The 16,606-nt window shown below is 40.3% G+C and overlaps 1 protein-coding gene across 13 annotated transcripts in view; it reads left to right on the top strand.

Moving 5' to 3' along the window:
• Positions 1-16,606, top strand: part of LOC131935501 (ras GTPase-activating protein nGAP) — a 217,575-nt gene that overhangs the window by 134,695 nt on the left and 66,274 nt on the right. The window contains exon 1 of one of the 13 annotated variants that reach the window (XM_059291914.1): positions 6,547-6,609. The exons of the other annotated variants lie outside the window; for them this stretch is intronic. The gene's annotated coding sequence lies outside the window, so the exon portion shown is untranslated. Of the gene's footprint in view, positions 1-6,546; positions 6,610-16,606 lie in introns of those variants that run through there. 13 annotated transcript variants of the gene reach the window in all.

The raw sequence follows: 16,606 nt of genomic DNA, 5'->3' as shown, positions 1-16,606 counted from the left end.
TCACGCTTTTTTTTTGACAATTTTTACATCCCCCCTCCCCTCCGTCACACATCGTCACAAAATGCCAGACCCCCACCCCTAAAATAACGTCACACCTCAGTCTACAACCTACCCTCAAAATTGCAGTTGAATTTTTCTTAAAACAGAGACATTTTTTCCAAAATCTTGTCTGATTTCTGTCAATATAGAGTATTTTAATCAATTCCTATTGCAATTTATTAAAAACAGTTTTCTAAAACGCGAAATACGGTTTTAAATTAGTTTTTAACATTGCTTTTTTATAATGCAAAAGTGTGACGTCGCACCATCTGAACCGCCCACTGTCCCCCTCATCACACACCGTCACAAAATTACGGACCCCCCCCCCCCCTTCTAGTGTGACGTCATTTATGGATTACCCCCTCATCTAGTGGTTGTGATTTAAAGGAAATAACTACCGAAAGAAAACATTTAAAGTAAGCATTTTCATCGAAGCGACAAAACAGTAAGTCAAAAAATCAATCTGCTCTAAGTAGAGATAGGCTAGTAAACTTAACCGTGGTTCATCATTCAGAATGTCTAAAGCTAAATATATATAACAATATGGTTTATGCTGTCCTGCTTTAGGCCATTGCTACTCCAGCAATTTCCGTGAAAGAATAATGAAACGGACTGCGTGATTTGATGGTTGGACAATGATACATTTGTCATCCAATAAATGCCAGAATGTTTTGCAATAGTTATCTCCCTTATTATTATTCCAGTTCAATAAACTGCTTCGCCCACTGACTGATATTTAAGTAGGCCCTACTTTTGTATTCGCTGACCTTTCATTGTGTATTCGTTGACTTTTCATTGTGTTCTTTACTTTTCATTGTGTATTCTTTACTTTTCATTGTGTGTTCTTTACTTTTCATTGTGTATTCGTTGACTTTTCATTGTGTATTCGTTGACTTTTCATTGTATATTACTTGACTTTTCATTGTGTATTCGTTGCCTTTTCATTGTGTATTCGTTGACTTTTCATTGTGTATTCTTTACTTTTCATTGTGTATTCGTTGACTTTTCATTGTGTATTCGTTGACTTTTCATTGTGTATTCGTTGACTTTTCATTGTGTATTCGTTGACTTTTCATTGTGTATTCGTTGACTTTTCATTGTGTATTCGTTGACTTTTCATTGTATATTACTTGACTTTTCATTGTGTATTCGTAGACTTTTCATTGTATATTCGTTGACTTTTCATTGTATATTCGTTGACTTTTCATTGCTTCTTTCATCAAGGACTACACCCCCACACTCTGAACTCTCCCACCTCCTCCCCCTCAGCATCGTCTTGTGGTGAACAGAGACCACCCCCCTCCTCACACCATGCGGTGATTACTTGACACAAGCTGTTTGCTTTTCGCATCTTCCTCCCATTATGGCGCCCCCTCTCCCACACTTTCTCCCCCAGTGGCGCCTTCCCTCCCCCCACACACTTCTTCTGTCCACTTTGTCTCTCCAAAATTCCTCCACCTCCCCCTACCCCGCCCCTGCTAATCCTGTCCAAACTTGGCGACCCCTCGCTGTCCCGCCCCAAGGGCTCTAACGGGCTGCCGGACTAGAGTGGACACTAGCAGACTGTCTTTTGTCTTTATGGACATTTCGTTTTAGTAGCAGATTTGTTCTGTCTTTATGGACATTTCGTTTTGGTAGCAGATTTGTTCTGTCTAAATGGACATTTCGTTTTGGTAGCAGATTTGTTCTGTCTAAATGGACATAGTGTTTTAGCTGCGGGTTTTGTTTTCTCCAAATGGACATTTCGTTTTTCAGAAGATTGTTTATTCCGGATACGGACGTTACATTTTTACTAGCAAAACATTCTGTGTAAAGGGATATAACCCGTGTATTAGCATGTTCTAATTGTGTGAAGCTGGCACTATCTTATGTTAGCCGTATACGGATTCATGCTAGTAAGACACAAGACATTCGCGCGGTACTTAAGTCTATGATGATGACACTGTTGATTTGGTGTGTACCTTTCGACTGTCAGTTTATTGGGGCTGATTTCTAGTCGTATTGGAATAATGACGTGGTGTAGGCTGTTTGTGTTGGTTTCTTTAGTTGATAAATGTTAGTTATTAGTCATCATGCAGGGATGCATCAATGTTACGTCTCAGGTTGGGTTCTTTTGGCATTTAGTGGTGGTTTTGTTGTAATGACACACCGACTTACTCTGTATGGCACAACACTCTAGAACCACAGAACACCACACTAAACCCCACACAACCCCACACTAACCTCCACACAACACCACACAAACCCCACACACCACCCACCCTGTTTACATGGACCCTAGACACGAGGTCCCCGGGCATATCGACCCGGCTGTCATGTTGTCATTGCCTGATGGCCCCTGGTCACTCACATGGTCACTGGACCGTGAAATTAAGTCGAGCTCAACTCATGTGTCCGTCCGGCTTAAAATATCAAGGGCATTTTTAAATGCATTTTGTATTCCACTTATTAATTGGATCTTAGCCTTTACGTCAGGACATTTAATTAATAGCGCATGTTAAGATCTACGTTTTTTTTTCCATTTTAAGTTTAAGTTTTGTAAGCATTGGGCCGTCCTAATCGTATTGAAGGAAGTTAGCAAAATGTTTTTGTAAGCATTGGGCCGTCTTAATCGCATTGAAGGAAGTTAGCAAAATGTGAATTAAAGGAATGACAAGGAGAGACGACCGTTCCCTCAAGTAAACATCAGCCTGTGTAAAATGGCAGGTTCGTGCCGGACAGGCGGGTTAGAAAAGAATCTGGCCTGAACGATTCCGTGACAAATAAGGGGCGTGGCGGATTTCGGTGTAGTGAGAAGTACGTGGTGCTGGAGGTTGTGTGAGGGAGTGTGTGTGTGTGTGTGGCGGGGGGGGGGGGGTGTTGAATGGTTGAGGTAACATGAAATTTACTCGAGTTTTTTTTATACAGGTTCCGGGAAAACCATCCAAGAGGTTCTAGGGTGGTTGAGTGCATGGCATCGATTATTTGTACAATAGGCTGTTGTAGGGACAGATAATTAACGTGAGTGAATGAACTCAGTAATACGTGGGCGTACTATTGTGTGTAGGAGGATGTGATGTGATGAAATAAGCATTCCTCTTGATGACAGTAGATGTTCGTCGTTTTGATCATCACGTCAAAAATATGTGTTTGTGGGTTCACCTTCACGACATGTAATGTTGTCTCTGGGGGTGGAGGAGGGGGGATGTTCATCGCATAGATAACACAAATAATCGACATTTAGTCTTGTAACATCAGAGTTTGTTTGTTTTAAAATTGTGTTACTGTTGTGTTATATTAATGTTAAAAGCAACCAATATTCTCTGTAACAGACATTGAAATAACAAAACAATTCATAACCTTAGACAATTAAAGTATACGAGCCGGCCCGCGGCATAACATACGCCGCTATTTAGTTGTTGTTTTTTTCTACTTTTCAGTAATTCATAATTTGTGAATTCGACAGTACCAACGCTGACACTGAAAATATTTCTTTAAAACACTATAAGTAGCTCGTTAAGGACCATAACCCCCCCCCCCCTTCCTCCCCCCCCCCCTTCCTCCCCCCCCCCCCCCCCCCCAACGTTTAAAATCGTTTCAAACTAAATTATCTGCCCCTAATAGCCGTCACTAAACCCGACTCCACGAAGGTAAACATAGCGTGAACCACAGCTCACTAAGACCATGTAGGGGTGGGGATGGTAGGGAGCGCATTTACAGCTTGTTTTCTAGCGTCTCCCAGAAGAGAATTATATATATAGCTAGATAGATAGATGTACTAGTCTGTGCGGTGATTTTAATTTAATTTTTAATTTATTTTTTTTATGTTTCTGTGAAATAGGGGTGGGGGTTGTTTCTTTTTCCAACCATATAAGACAGGATTTTTAATGAGTTTGATGTTGTTAATGAGGCCGCGACTTCAAAAGATTTCAGCGGTGTGAGAACGGTCTTGTGTTTTATGGTGATGGATGGGAGACGGACTGTTTATAGACAAACTGTTTATAGACAAACTGTTTATAGACAAACTGTTTATTAGCAAACTGTAGGTTGGTGGAGAGTACTCTCGCGGGAGTTGGGTTGTGGAGGTAGTCTCGCGAGATTTGAGATGTAGGTACACTACTCTCGCGGGAGTTGGGCTGTTAAGTAGGGAAGGTTAAATATTTTATTTTCACGGTTATCTCTCTTCGTATAATTTTTTCGTGGTTTGGTTTTTTTTTATCGGTTCACGTCTTTGTCAGATAATACAACATACACATGGACATTTTTCTTAACCACATGGACAAAATGTCCCGTTAATAATCACGTGGACCAAATGTCCGTCAATAATCAGATAGACAAAATGTCCCGTCTAAAATGACATGGACAAAATGGCATGCCAATAATCACATTGACAAAATGTCATGCCAATAATCACACGGACAAAATGTCCCGTCTAAAATGACATGGACAAAACGACCCGTCAATAATCACATGGACAAAATGTCCCGTCAAAAATCACATGGACAAAATGTCATGCCAATAATCACATGGACAAAATGTCCCGTCAATGATCACATGGACAAAATGTCCCGTCAATAATCAAATGGACAAAATGTCATGCCAATAATCACATGGACAAAATGTCCCGTCACGTCTACACAAACCACACAAGCATGAATGAGAATTCCTATATTCCTCAGGGGGAATAAGTCAGATCGATTCTAGTTTTGTCGCGTGCTAGCGTGTGTGGTGGTATGGGGAGGGTGGAACGGGGGGGGGGGGGCTGTGACTGAGATGAATGAATGCATGAACTATTTTCTACAGATTAATATCTGGGGGGGGGGTGTTATTGGTCAAGAGGTAAATGGATTCACCAGCGAGCGTGGCTAGATGTCTAAGTCGTTGACAGCTCTCAAGGGGAGGCCACTCTATGATTGATGGCTGGCCCGGTACAGAGTTGCCGCATCTTTGCTGGCCGATGATTCGATAGGGCTAGTTTTTCAGTGTGTTGTTGGATTTTTATTTTATGTCTAGGATTTGTGAGGTGTAGGTGGGGTTTATAAAATTATATGTGCCCAGTTCACTTTGGACCTCTGTTTAATAGAGTTGATGTTGAGTCGGGTCGTTTCACTTCAATGAAAGAGTTCGGATTTCGAGGTTTGTTTGTTCTTTAGGTATTGGGACTTAGAGATCTGTTTGTTATTTAGATATTTGAACTTCGATGTACGTGTGTTCTTTATATATTCGGATTTCGAGGTCTCTTTGAACTTTCGATTTTGGGATTCCGAGGTCTGTCTGTACTATATATAGCAAACTTGTATCAATCCATCTCAATATAATTTATTTTAAGATTATATGTTAGATGGTTGATGTCTTGAGGAATATGTTCTTAGTTGAGTAAGTTAGAACTATATTTTACTCACTGACAATCTCTCATGTTAGCCCAACCCTTCACATTCTAGCACCCCCCCCCTACCTTTCTTGTTTACCCCCTCCCCTCCCCTCTGGAGATATAGTCTAGCCAGAGCTTCTGACGATAAGATACTGTCAGGTCCATCACTCTAGACCCACCTCTCCCACCACACCTCCTCCACCCCCAGCGGGCAATGTTGTGATGGGCGCGAAACGATTTCTACTCACCCAGTTGTCTGCACGCTTCCAGACGTCTGCTCATGGGATCTGTAGTCGTGTTCAGAGAATCGTGTTTGGGATGTGATTTAACGTCCTGCTTTGGTCATGTGACAGTGTTACTATTTATAGCCACGTAATTAACCTTCTCATATTCTCTATGGTATGTGTCATGTGACTGTCAGTGTCTATATTTATACCCTGTCAGTGTCAGGTTTTCTTTATGTTCTAAATTTAAAAAAAAAATGTTTAAAATTATTTGATCATATTATATTTGACAAAGATTCTATCTATTCTCTGTTCTGAATGTTATTGTGCTTATTTATTTATTATTATTATTTTAAATTTGTTGGACGTTTTAGTTTTTTAAGAGCTGGAAAGTAAATGTAATATTTTGTTGTCCATAACCTTCATGAGGAAAATTGTCAATTAATCTGTAGTTTACTTACAGTTATATACATTAGCTTAAAATAGTTCTAATAACACAAGATGGACACTAATATATAGAAAAACTATCCGAGTTGTTTTGTACTGGTGTATTCTGTACTTATATGACTAAGGAGGTTTAGGGTACCAGAATTATAAGACACACCGTCATGTTAAAGTTGTTTGATACACTATTTGCCAAGCTCTTGGTTTAGCTTTGCATCAGTAACTTTGTGTTTGTCTTAAGCTGACTTCCCACCCCATCTACATTGGTACCCTCAACAGAGTTTTATGAATGTGTTGAGTGACCCACAAGGAAAAGTTGTTTGGAGATATTTTTTTTTTGTGTGCTCGAAAGAAAAATTCAAACCCAATGTAGATAACAAAAAAGTTGGAGGCATAAACTTTCATATGCCCCACCCCGGGGATTCTCGAAGCGTGTGAAAAACGATACACCTGCTTCATTTACGTCCGCATTTTTTACCTGCCTGCCCGCCCCCCGCTGATAAGGGCAGGATTGGATTACATGTACCCGACTTGAAGCTGCCGAACACGTAGGTGAGTAAATGGTGTTTTCTTACACGTTGGTCTATAAACAGTGGAGGTATTCGTGTGTAATTGGTGTATGTATGCGTGTGTGTAATTGGTGTAGGTATTGATGTGTGTAATTGGTGTAGGTATTTATGTGTAATCGGTATATGGATATGTAATTGGTGTGAACATAGTGTATATATTTATGAGGGGAAGATGTTGCGGTACTTTAATTTGCGATAACACTTTGCCCCACTATCACAATCACAATCTACCTGCTACACAATCACCATACTATGTTTTTATAAACATGTTATTTTTGTTAAAAAAATATTTTCTAAGCTTTTCCACATATTGAAAACGAATGCTATCCCCAACCCTACTAGCCACTATTGTTATCCACTATCCTACTTTCTACTACTTAGATCCACTACCATGTCATCCAGTGTTTTATTTAATATCATCATGTCCACTACCCAACATCATGTTTGCAGACCCTTCCTTTTTTTCTCACCCCCCCCCCCCCCACCCCAGTACTGATCTATTTTCTGCTTGCTTCGCCGGCCGTAAAATTAACGTCAACTTTATTAATACTGGGTTGTTTCCCTTGCTAGCGAATCTAATATGGATTCATAAACACATCAGGGAGAGGGGAGACTACAGAATCTAATATGGTTTCATACACACATTGGAGGGGGGTCGGGGCAACCATCTATCCTAGTTGACTGCTGACCCAGCAGTTTTTTAAATTCTATTTTTAAACATGGACGCGTGCCGTGTCGTAAAGTTTTACCTGTTGACCGTTTGATTACTCATCGTATGCACGTGCGTGCAAGTTTGTTTATGTGTGCTTGTGTTTGGATGTGCATGCGTTTGTGTATGGGATACCGGTTGTTTGAATATGTTTTAATGGGCATATATGTGTATGTATGTATGTACGTTTGTATGTATGTATGTATGTATGCATACTTGTATTTATGCTTGCATGAGTTTATATTTTCTTGATATATCAACCTGAATTGAGCACCATAAATATCACATTATTTGAATACTCTGTTGATGTGAGAGTTGGTTTGTCTAGCCTAAAGTAGAAAAATATAACAACTAATAACTTGAAAAGAAGATTGCACAAAGCACATCGAAGTTTAAACATAAAACTAAAACCCAACAAAACGGATACTTGTAATGCTGCCCACCAACGCGACCCTCAACAACCAAGTTTAACCTTCGACTTGGTGGTGACCTTGAGATCTGTACACAGTTTCATGTTTGATGTTTAAAAACAATTTTAAAAGTTTTATTTTTTTCCCCAACTCTGACGTTATCTCCCCTTTGCTTCCATATTTTCCCTGTGTTAAAAACCTTTTTTTTTCCCTAAACATCGAACTTAAAAACCCTCGCAATTTTTTTTCCCCTGCTCTAAGCCAAGCCCCGCAACCCAAACTATTTTAAAATCTAAATGAGTTCCCTCCCCTGCGCCGCTTGTCGACTGGAGTTATGCCCCTTGTTTTATCACCCGCGCATTCCTGGCGTGACGTCATTCCGCGTCGGTTTGCTGATGAGCAGTATGTGCGTGTTACATTTCGAACCCGGCCTTGTGTCTGCATTAGAGGGATAGCTATAATGGCGGGGGAGGGGGGGGGGGTGTTGCAGTTGCACCTTAATCTCTGAAGTGACCATGGCCCGAACCATTCAGCTGTTGACTTTCGACGATTTTTTTTTTAACCGTTCACGTTGTTGTTTTTTTTTTGTTTTTTGTGTTGTTTTTTTTTATCTTTATCACAATGTACTGTTCCATTACCGTATGTTGAACTAAAAATACGCCGGATACATTTTTCTCTCCAACCTATGAATGGGGGGGGGGGGGGGTTCAAGGTGACTATTTTACATTCGCAACACTCAATTCCATAAAGACCTTCCTAGGTCATTGACACAATGACCTTCTGTACATAATGTCTAACCCCGAATGCTCGTCACAGACTTTAATACTATGACCCGGCACGACCTTTGACCTAAAGTCCTCTCGTGTTTTCCGTCAACCGCTTATTACATTGACACGGTCGAGCCTTGCTCGTGTGGGGGCTACGGTCCTGACACATTACCCCGTCGGTGGCGTTGATTACCCAGCATGCCTAGAATTGAATTATGGTCGGAGGGGGGGGGGGAGCTGGTGGTTTGGTGGTGTAGGGATCGTATCAGTTGCAGGTCTGTTGGTCAAAACCACAACGATTACTTCATTAGTAGTTAGTAGCAATAATAGTAGCTAGTAGCAAGTAATTCGAATGGGATTAAGAGCATCAGTTACATATTGGTCTATGGGGAATGACATCATTGGCATATAGGTCTATTGGGAATGACATCAGTAGCGTATAGTTCTATGCAGTGGCGTGCAGAGCTATGTTGCTGCCCGGGGCAAACCCAAAGGAAGATGCCCCCATAAATTGTATATATATATATATATATATATATATATATATATATATATATATAAATTACGGTGTTAAAAGCGTTAGTAGCCCTACAATTATAACACACATTATGTTATTAATCAGAATACGAATAGAAAAGCATTTTAAAAAATTGACTTAGCTGAACTCTTGAGAAGACTCCATGCATATATATCCAAAAGAATGACTGACTCATTCGGGGAGGGAGAAAACAGTTTGGGGACATGCCGGATGTTGGGGGGGGGGGGGGGAGGGGCTATATGCCAAGCCCAACAAAAGAGTTTACAGTTTCCATTACCCTACCGGGGTCGGGCTTCGGTCACCGTTAAATTAAATTGAAAAAAAACTAAAAGGTCAAAGTTCGCCATTGTTTATTTCTACGACTGAGGCCACTGCTGATGTTAGGCCTAGTGAGTTACCCCCCTCCCCATCTCGAACTTGAACAATGCTGTATTTTATAGAAACACATTAGTGTAACATCTCGTGTGCAGGGAAGAGAACCACGGTCGCCGGGTGATTGTTTGGTGGCTGGCGATGAGTCGATTGAGTGAGCCCTTCCCCCCCCCCCCCCCTCCGCCTCCACCCCCTTGTACCTGGTATGTAAATTTGGGGGCACCCCGTCAAAAGAGCGCACGACAAAAGAGCGCCGACATAAGAGCGCAGACAAAAGAGCGCCGACATAAGAGCGCCGACATAAGAGCGCACTAATTTCCCGACAAAAGAGCGCCGACATAAGAGCGCAAACTAAAAATCGAAAAACCATATTTAATAAATAAAAAAAGAAAATTAACTCAGATCAGAAGGCATCGTTTGATGTTAACTCTTTATTGTTTCATTAAAAAACTAATTGTTCAGTTTCTTTAACTAAAAAAAAAGGGAAAAATAAATTTGAAGTCCAATTATTCAAAACTCAATCTAATAACACATACAAAGATTGTAAATGTTAGGCCTAAAGTGAGAATACAAACTGAAATGAAATGTAACAAAATAAAAATAAGTTCCATCAGCATTTGCTCTGTCCTGTCTATATCTGTAGCCTTCGACCAATATAATAACCTTCCTTTTCTGTGATTCGATCTTCTCCATGTTTCTTGGGTTAGAAATATTTTCAAACTGCATTCATAACATATTAACCATAATATATAAATAAAGACGTGTTAACCATGTCCTATTCGTTTAGCGTACAACATGTGTTTTTTTATATGACTGCGCTCTTATGTCGGCGCTCTTTTGTCTGCGCTCTTTTGTCGGCGCTTTTATGTCGGCGCTCTTTTGTCTGCGCTCTTATGTCGGCGCTCTTTTGTCGTGCGCTCTTTTGACGGGTCACCAAATTTGGGATACCCTATTGTATTCTGACCAATGTAGGTGTATTTTTTTTTTGATGCCTGTACTAGTTACGGACCTAAAAAATGCTAGTCTTGTCTCGTACGTCGAAGTAGTCGGATACGTAGGAATAAAGCGTCTCGTCTTAACTCGATACATTGAGAAAATATCGATTCTAGTCATAGAGCACAGCGATTTCTGCTTGTGCGCATTGTCGATGTTTGATAGAATTTTTGTATCGCTAAACTTGGGGCCCGCACTTAATGGTCGGCTCTAGGCCCCAAGTATTCATATGCAAACCCTGTGTGGGAAATAATCCAGTAACGGCTACCAGGGTCGTTATAACTCCCACAATTCATTAAATCAACGTGGACTCACTTACTTCACAGATGGCTCTACTATTTATAACATCAGTTCTATTTAAGCGCCCATTTACTTTACAGATAACTCTACTTTGCATTAAAATACTTTAACACAACTTTTAGTATGCCCTACAATTGATAAAAAATAAAATGGGCACAATTGTTTGAAATGATATCACTACAATGTACATTAAAAATCTGTTGATGCTTATTCTTGAGGGTGTCCTTACAGTGTCTCAGAAACAATACGGACATTCTTATTCTTTAGTATATTCATATGCATCAAACCGAATAAATTCTCTTGGGTGCCCCTACAAGTTATCTAAAAATAATACGGGCTTACTTCATCTGCAAATGCCCTTTTAATCACAAGCAAAAATCAAATACATTTTTCGAAAATCGCTCTAATGCAATAAAGTGGTTTAAATTGTTCGTTCAATGGCCAGTGGTTAATATAAAAGTCATGCGTTTAGGTATATTATATAAAGAGACAGTGTTAGTAAGCACACAAATTTAGACAAATTACAATATCAACAAGCATTAGTGATTAAAATTAAAACAAATAGGAAAACATTGACAGATTTGAACACTTTATATAATTAGTTCGAATTGTGGGAAAAACACCGTTTTCGGCTATAGAATCCAAGAGAAATGTCTCTCAAATGTAATAAGAACGCTCAGTAGTGTGGGGTTTAGGGGTGGGTGACAGTAGATGCTTTGAGCTTTGGGGTGGGTGAAAGTTGGGGGGGGGGTGAGGTGAAAGATCACGCAGACTGTGCATTTAAATATATGGCTATGGGATGGAACATCCCATAAAAAAGTCTACAGATTCGAGTACTACATTACTGGATCTCTGGCCGTGCCAATAGAGCGTCTAGGTATTACATTACCGGTCTTACAATAGAAGGTTTGTGCCTAAAGTGATAGGGGGGGGGGAACAAGTGACAGCCAGCTACACCTTATTTATGTGTTTTTGGACAGTACGACCGGGCGGCCGCGAATGCCGGTAATTAAGAAGTGTGAGACTTAAGGACAACTTTAGAATGAAGTTAACTCGGCCCGGCCCAGTGTATCAAAACAGTACGGACTTGAAAGTTTGTATTTAACCGTACACAAAAATCCAAATGGCCATGAATAAAGAATATCATTAGAATAAGAAAAAACCAAGAGGCTGTGTGCTTAATCAGTCTACGAATGCCGTTACGTCCATCAAAATGAATAAGGATGCCCTATATTATACAAACATTATGCAATGAATAGAAACATAATAAAGATGCCCGATAAAATATAAAGCGAACAAGGGCATAATTACTGTAGGGATGCCCTTCAGACATTCAATAATGAATATAAGCATAATAAATATCCGATAATATATAAACGAATATGGGCATAATTGCTGTAATTATATAAATACAAACGTGAATACAAGTAAATTACTTTAAAGTTGCCCTGACGATATATAAAATGAATGCGGGCATAATTACTGTTTGGATGCCCTTCAAAAGTATTATGATGAATATAAGCAAATTACATTAAAGATGCCCCTACAGTGTGTAAATTATAATCATGGGCTTTAATACTCTATGGATGACCACAAAGTATAAAATGATTATGGGCGTGTTCTCTAAAAGATGCCCCTACAGTGTGTAAATTATAATCATGGGCTTTAATACTCAATGGATGACCACAAGTGTATAAAATGATTATGGGCGTGTTCTCTAAAAGATGCCCCTACAGTGTGTAAATTATAATCATGGGCTTTAATACTCTATGGATGACCACAAGTGTATAAAATGATTATGGGCGTGTTATCTAAAAGATGCCCCTACCTACACAAGTATCAGATACTCTATTAATTGAAAGACTGCATACATTTATTCGGGGAATATCAATGACTACTACACCACTACCCTTCACCGATGCCCCTTTCACCCTGAAGGTTGTACGACACGACGGACAGTACGATGACTATATCAGTGCTATGTGTTGATTGTATATACACATTTCGGTGAATTTGGCAAATTATGATAATTTGATAATTCTGCCTAAATAGACAAACCTTAGTAGACATTTAGCTTTCCTAAAAAAAAAAAAAAAAAAAAAAAAAAAAAAAAAAAAAAAAAAAAAAAAAAAAAATTAAACATTAAAAATTAATTTTTTTTCCCCTCTTTGGATGCCCCTTTGATGTGGCTGCCCGGGGCCTGGGCCCCCTCCGCCCCCCCCCCTCTGCACGCCACTGGTTCTATGGGGAATGATATCAGTAGCATATAGGCCTATGGGGAATGATATCAGTAGCGTATAGGTCTATGGGGAATGACATCAGTAGGATAGAGGTCTATGGGGAGTGATTACTTAAATAGCATACACGTTGAATTAAAATAATTACTTCAGTAGCGTGGAGTGGGAACATCTAAAGCAGCACCATGCGAGACCCGTGAGGGTACCTACAGCAGAATACCAGTCCTTGGGGAATAGTTCAACACACGAACTCACAACTTACCTGACTGACACATGTGTAACACATAGACCAGTCCTATAGCTTCTCCCATGTGAAGTGGGGCTCAAAATGAGCTACTAACAGCTAGGTGCCAGTGTTTCTTTCAGACATTAATCTCCGGGGTAATGGGTCTCTTGCAACGTTGGGGGTTTGGGCGAATTCTGGCTTAAATATAAATTTTAAAATATATACTTGTTCTAATGCATCCATGATGAGATGCCTGAAAGAAACTCTGCTATGTACAAGCCTTGTGTTTAGACAAATATGAACTGAAATTGTATTACAGAGCAAACAAACACAAGCTTCTGTGGTATTGTAAACAACCACACAACATTTATCATGGCTGCGAGTAACTGATTTTAATCTTAGCTAGTCTGACATCTAAAAAATGATTCATTCAAAGGCTATTTTGGGACTTATTTAATTTACTGGTTTTCAACATCTACAAGTGTAATCTCCAACACAAGAAACCGTTTGTGTTTGTCTACCATCTGAGTTCATAGGTGTTCAGCTTCCTCGAGATACATTTCGCTCATCTCCGCTCATCTTCGCGGATCTCCGCTCTACACCGAACCTCAACAACAGATCAATATATTTTGATGGAGAAACGGGACCCTTCTATTTATTCCTAACTCGTTTTAGCGTTGGGGAGGGGAAGTGGGTGGGGCTAGAGAAGGGGGGGGGGGTGAGGCTGTCTCGAGATATTTTAGTCTGGCTCAGATTTAACTTGATGCTGTGGAGCTGGTGTATCGGTTGCCATGGAAACCAAGGACGCACGGCATCTATCTTTGTGTTTTGCTGAGGGAGAGAAAATAAATGTGAAATGTGTCACCCGATGTAAAGGGAGTGTGGTGATTTTAATGTCATTTGCTGCTGGGGGTCGGGTGTCTTTGTTGAAGGAGAGAGGGGGGTGGAGGGGGGGGGGGCGTCCTAATGTATATATTTGCTGTCTGGGCATTTTTGGGGCTACGGGTATGGTTTAAAATGTCTCATGTTATCACCACCAACTCATATTCCGTGACTCGAGATGACGCCACTAACTTGCAGACTCCTGACTCCACACTATTCCTCGACCACCTTACCAATGTACCACTGATTCCATACCTAGATGACAGTCTCAGATAAACACTCGCCCCATTGAATATTTTTACCCATCAGTTTGTTTATTTCCGGAGAAAGAACAAACAAACGTTTGGTTCTATAAGATTTTATTTAGTTAACTATGTTTGTTTGTTTGTGGGTTGTCTCGCCAACAGGATTTGAACCTTAACTTGCGTTAACATTGCCATTTAATCTTATAGATTATTATTGATTATATACATTGTACACAACTAGCAAAGTGTTGTGTGTGTTCCAAGTATGGTTTGAAATATTTAACCGTTTGTTTTCACATTAATTCCCCTTTTCACTCCCCCACCCCTCATCCTCTTCTTTCTTGTAATGCATTTTCCCCTTGTAACGTCATATTTAATTTGATTCCCCCCCCCCTGTACTTTCAGTCTCTAGTACATATTTTTTTACCTACATTTTCTCCCCCACCCTCTCCCCCACTAGTTTAAGTATTTTGTTTCTCTCCCCCCCCCCCCCTCCCCCTCGTACTTTAGTGTATTTTAACCTTTTACTCATCGCCTAAGGGCCCCTAGGACTCGTCCTGACAAGGTCAGCTTCTTTCAAAGATGGCGTGTGTGAGTTCATTTCCTTTTTTGGGTTATCTCCCTCTCACAAGGGGAGGTAATTCTATCTACTCGAGTTACGTCTCCTGAATGAAATTAAAGTATGGCTCATGTTGACGTGTAAAAATGGAACGATGTTGCGGGGGGCGGGGAGGTATGGGTTTGTAATGAATCAAAGATGAACGTTTAACTTGTGTGTGTGGGTGAGTTATGTATTATATAGAATGACTTGTTGTTAACAGCATTAGTTTGAGTGATGTGTTGAGTGGGGAGGTAATTCAATTTCGGGTGATGATCCGACGTTTCTTAAGTTGCCGGGTTGTTGAAATATAAGAAAATGTGCTTGTGAAGTGCCTCTGCACAATACACCTGCACAAATGTGCGTAAGATGCGACCTGGTTCCATCTGTTGCAACACGGGTAGCAACTAAATGACGTTAGTAGTATTATCATCATCACCACCACCACCATCATCAGCATCATCAACATTCTCCGTCATTCCCCCAAGTTAAAACCACGACATTCCGACTATTTCTGCTTCACTGACAACTTATCTTTTCCAATTTCAATCTGTTTTGGCCGATCTACTTTCAGCTTTCCATGTAGTTGGTTTACGCAAGGCCTATTCAATTAATCATATACTTCACAGCAGTTTAATCATTTAAATTCACATGGTGTTTTTATTTCAAACAAAACTAAAGATTTAATTTAATCCAAGTTATATTCAGCGGTCCACACACCATGAACAACTCACAACATAAACGTTTAACCGGCTCAGCGGTGACCTCCCTTAGAGTGCAAACCTCCGCCTAACGACGGCCATCAAATGGCGAGCCTTCTCTCCCCTGCACGAAATGTTCTGACCACTTTCAGGCCATCAATTTTATTGGTGTTGCCGTCGTTAGCCGGGCTGAGAGCCAAGATCGATGCCACACCGTTAACATCTTTTTTTTTAATTTATTTCTTTTTAAACCACAATTTTCTCCTATCCTTTTCTATCGTTTTATTTCTCTTATTCAAAATTTAATATTTTTTTTTAGTTTTTCCTTTTTTTTTTCTTTTTCTTTTCTATTCTTTCTTGCCTCTTTTTCTATTTTAACAACTGACACCCCCACCCCCCACCCCCGCCCCCCCCCCCCCCCTCTATTTCTCCACAAATTTGTCGCGATGTGCTATCACACAAGGCCGTTAACACCAAAAGCAAAGATTAAAGATTTGGTTTATCTCTCGCTCTAATCTCCAACATAAAAAAACTCACTGCCCGACTTGCCCTGTGATAAGTACTACTCACTCAAACCCGCACGTGCTTTTTTTCCCCTCGTCCACGCTCGGAGATACTCTGAGATACTCGGAGATACTCGCTGGGTTACCTGGCTGATATATTAATCTAAACCTAAACCCGACGCCAAGAAGTTGTGGTAGATTGGTCACGACTTGAGGTGTTGGGAGCAAATCACTTGGAAAGATAACGGGGAAATTTAAAGAGAATTTTTTTTTTCGCTCTCGGTTTTGGGAGTGAGCAGCTTTTTTTTTTTTTTTTTTGGGGGGGGGGGGGGGGTTCTTTTGGGGGTCGGGGTTAAACAGGTCAGGGTAGGATTAAACTCACCTGTTGGATGTCGTGAGAATGCGTCTGCATGTCTCTACTCACGCGTCTAAGCTCTGAGCTAAACTCGGGAGTTTATGTTTGGAGGTTCGCATATTTGAGCCGTGGATCACTCAGCGT

This window comes from Physella acuta, unplaced genomic scaffold (assembly GCF_028476545.2).
Source record: "Physella acuta isolate Inbredline_101_S28 unplaced genomic scaffold, ASM2847654v3 ptg000146l, whole genome shotgun sequence".
NCBI lineage: Eukaryota > Metazoa > Mollusca > Gastropoda > Physidae > Physella > Physella acuta.
This window is presented reverse-complemented; position numbering and strand designations above follow the sequence as displayed.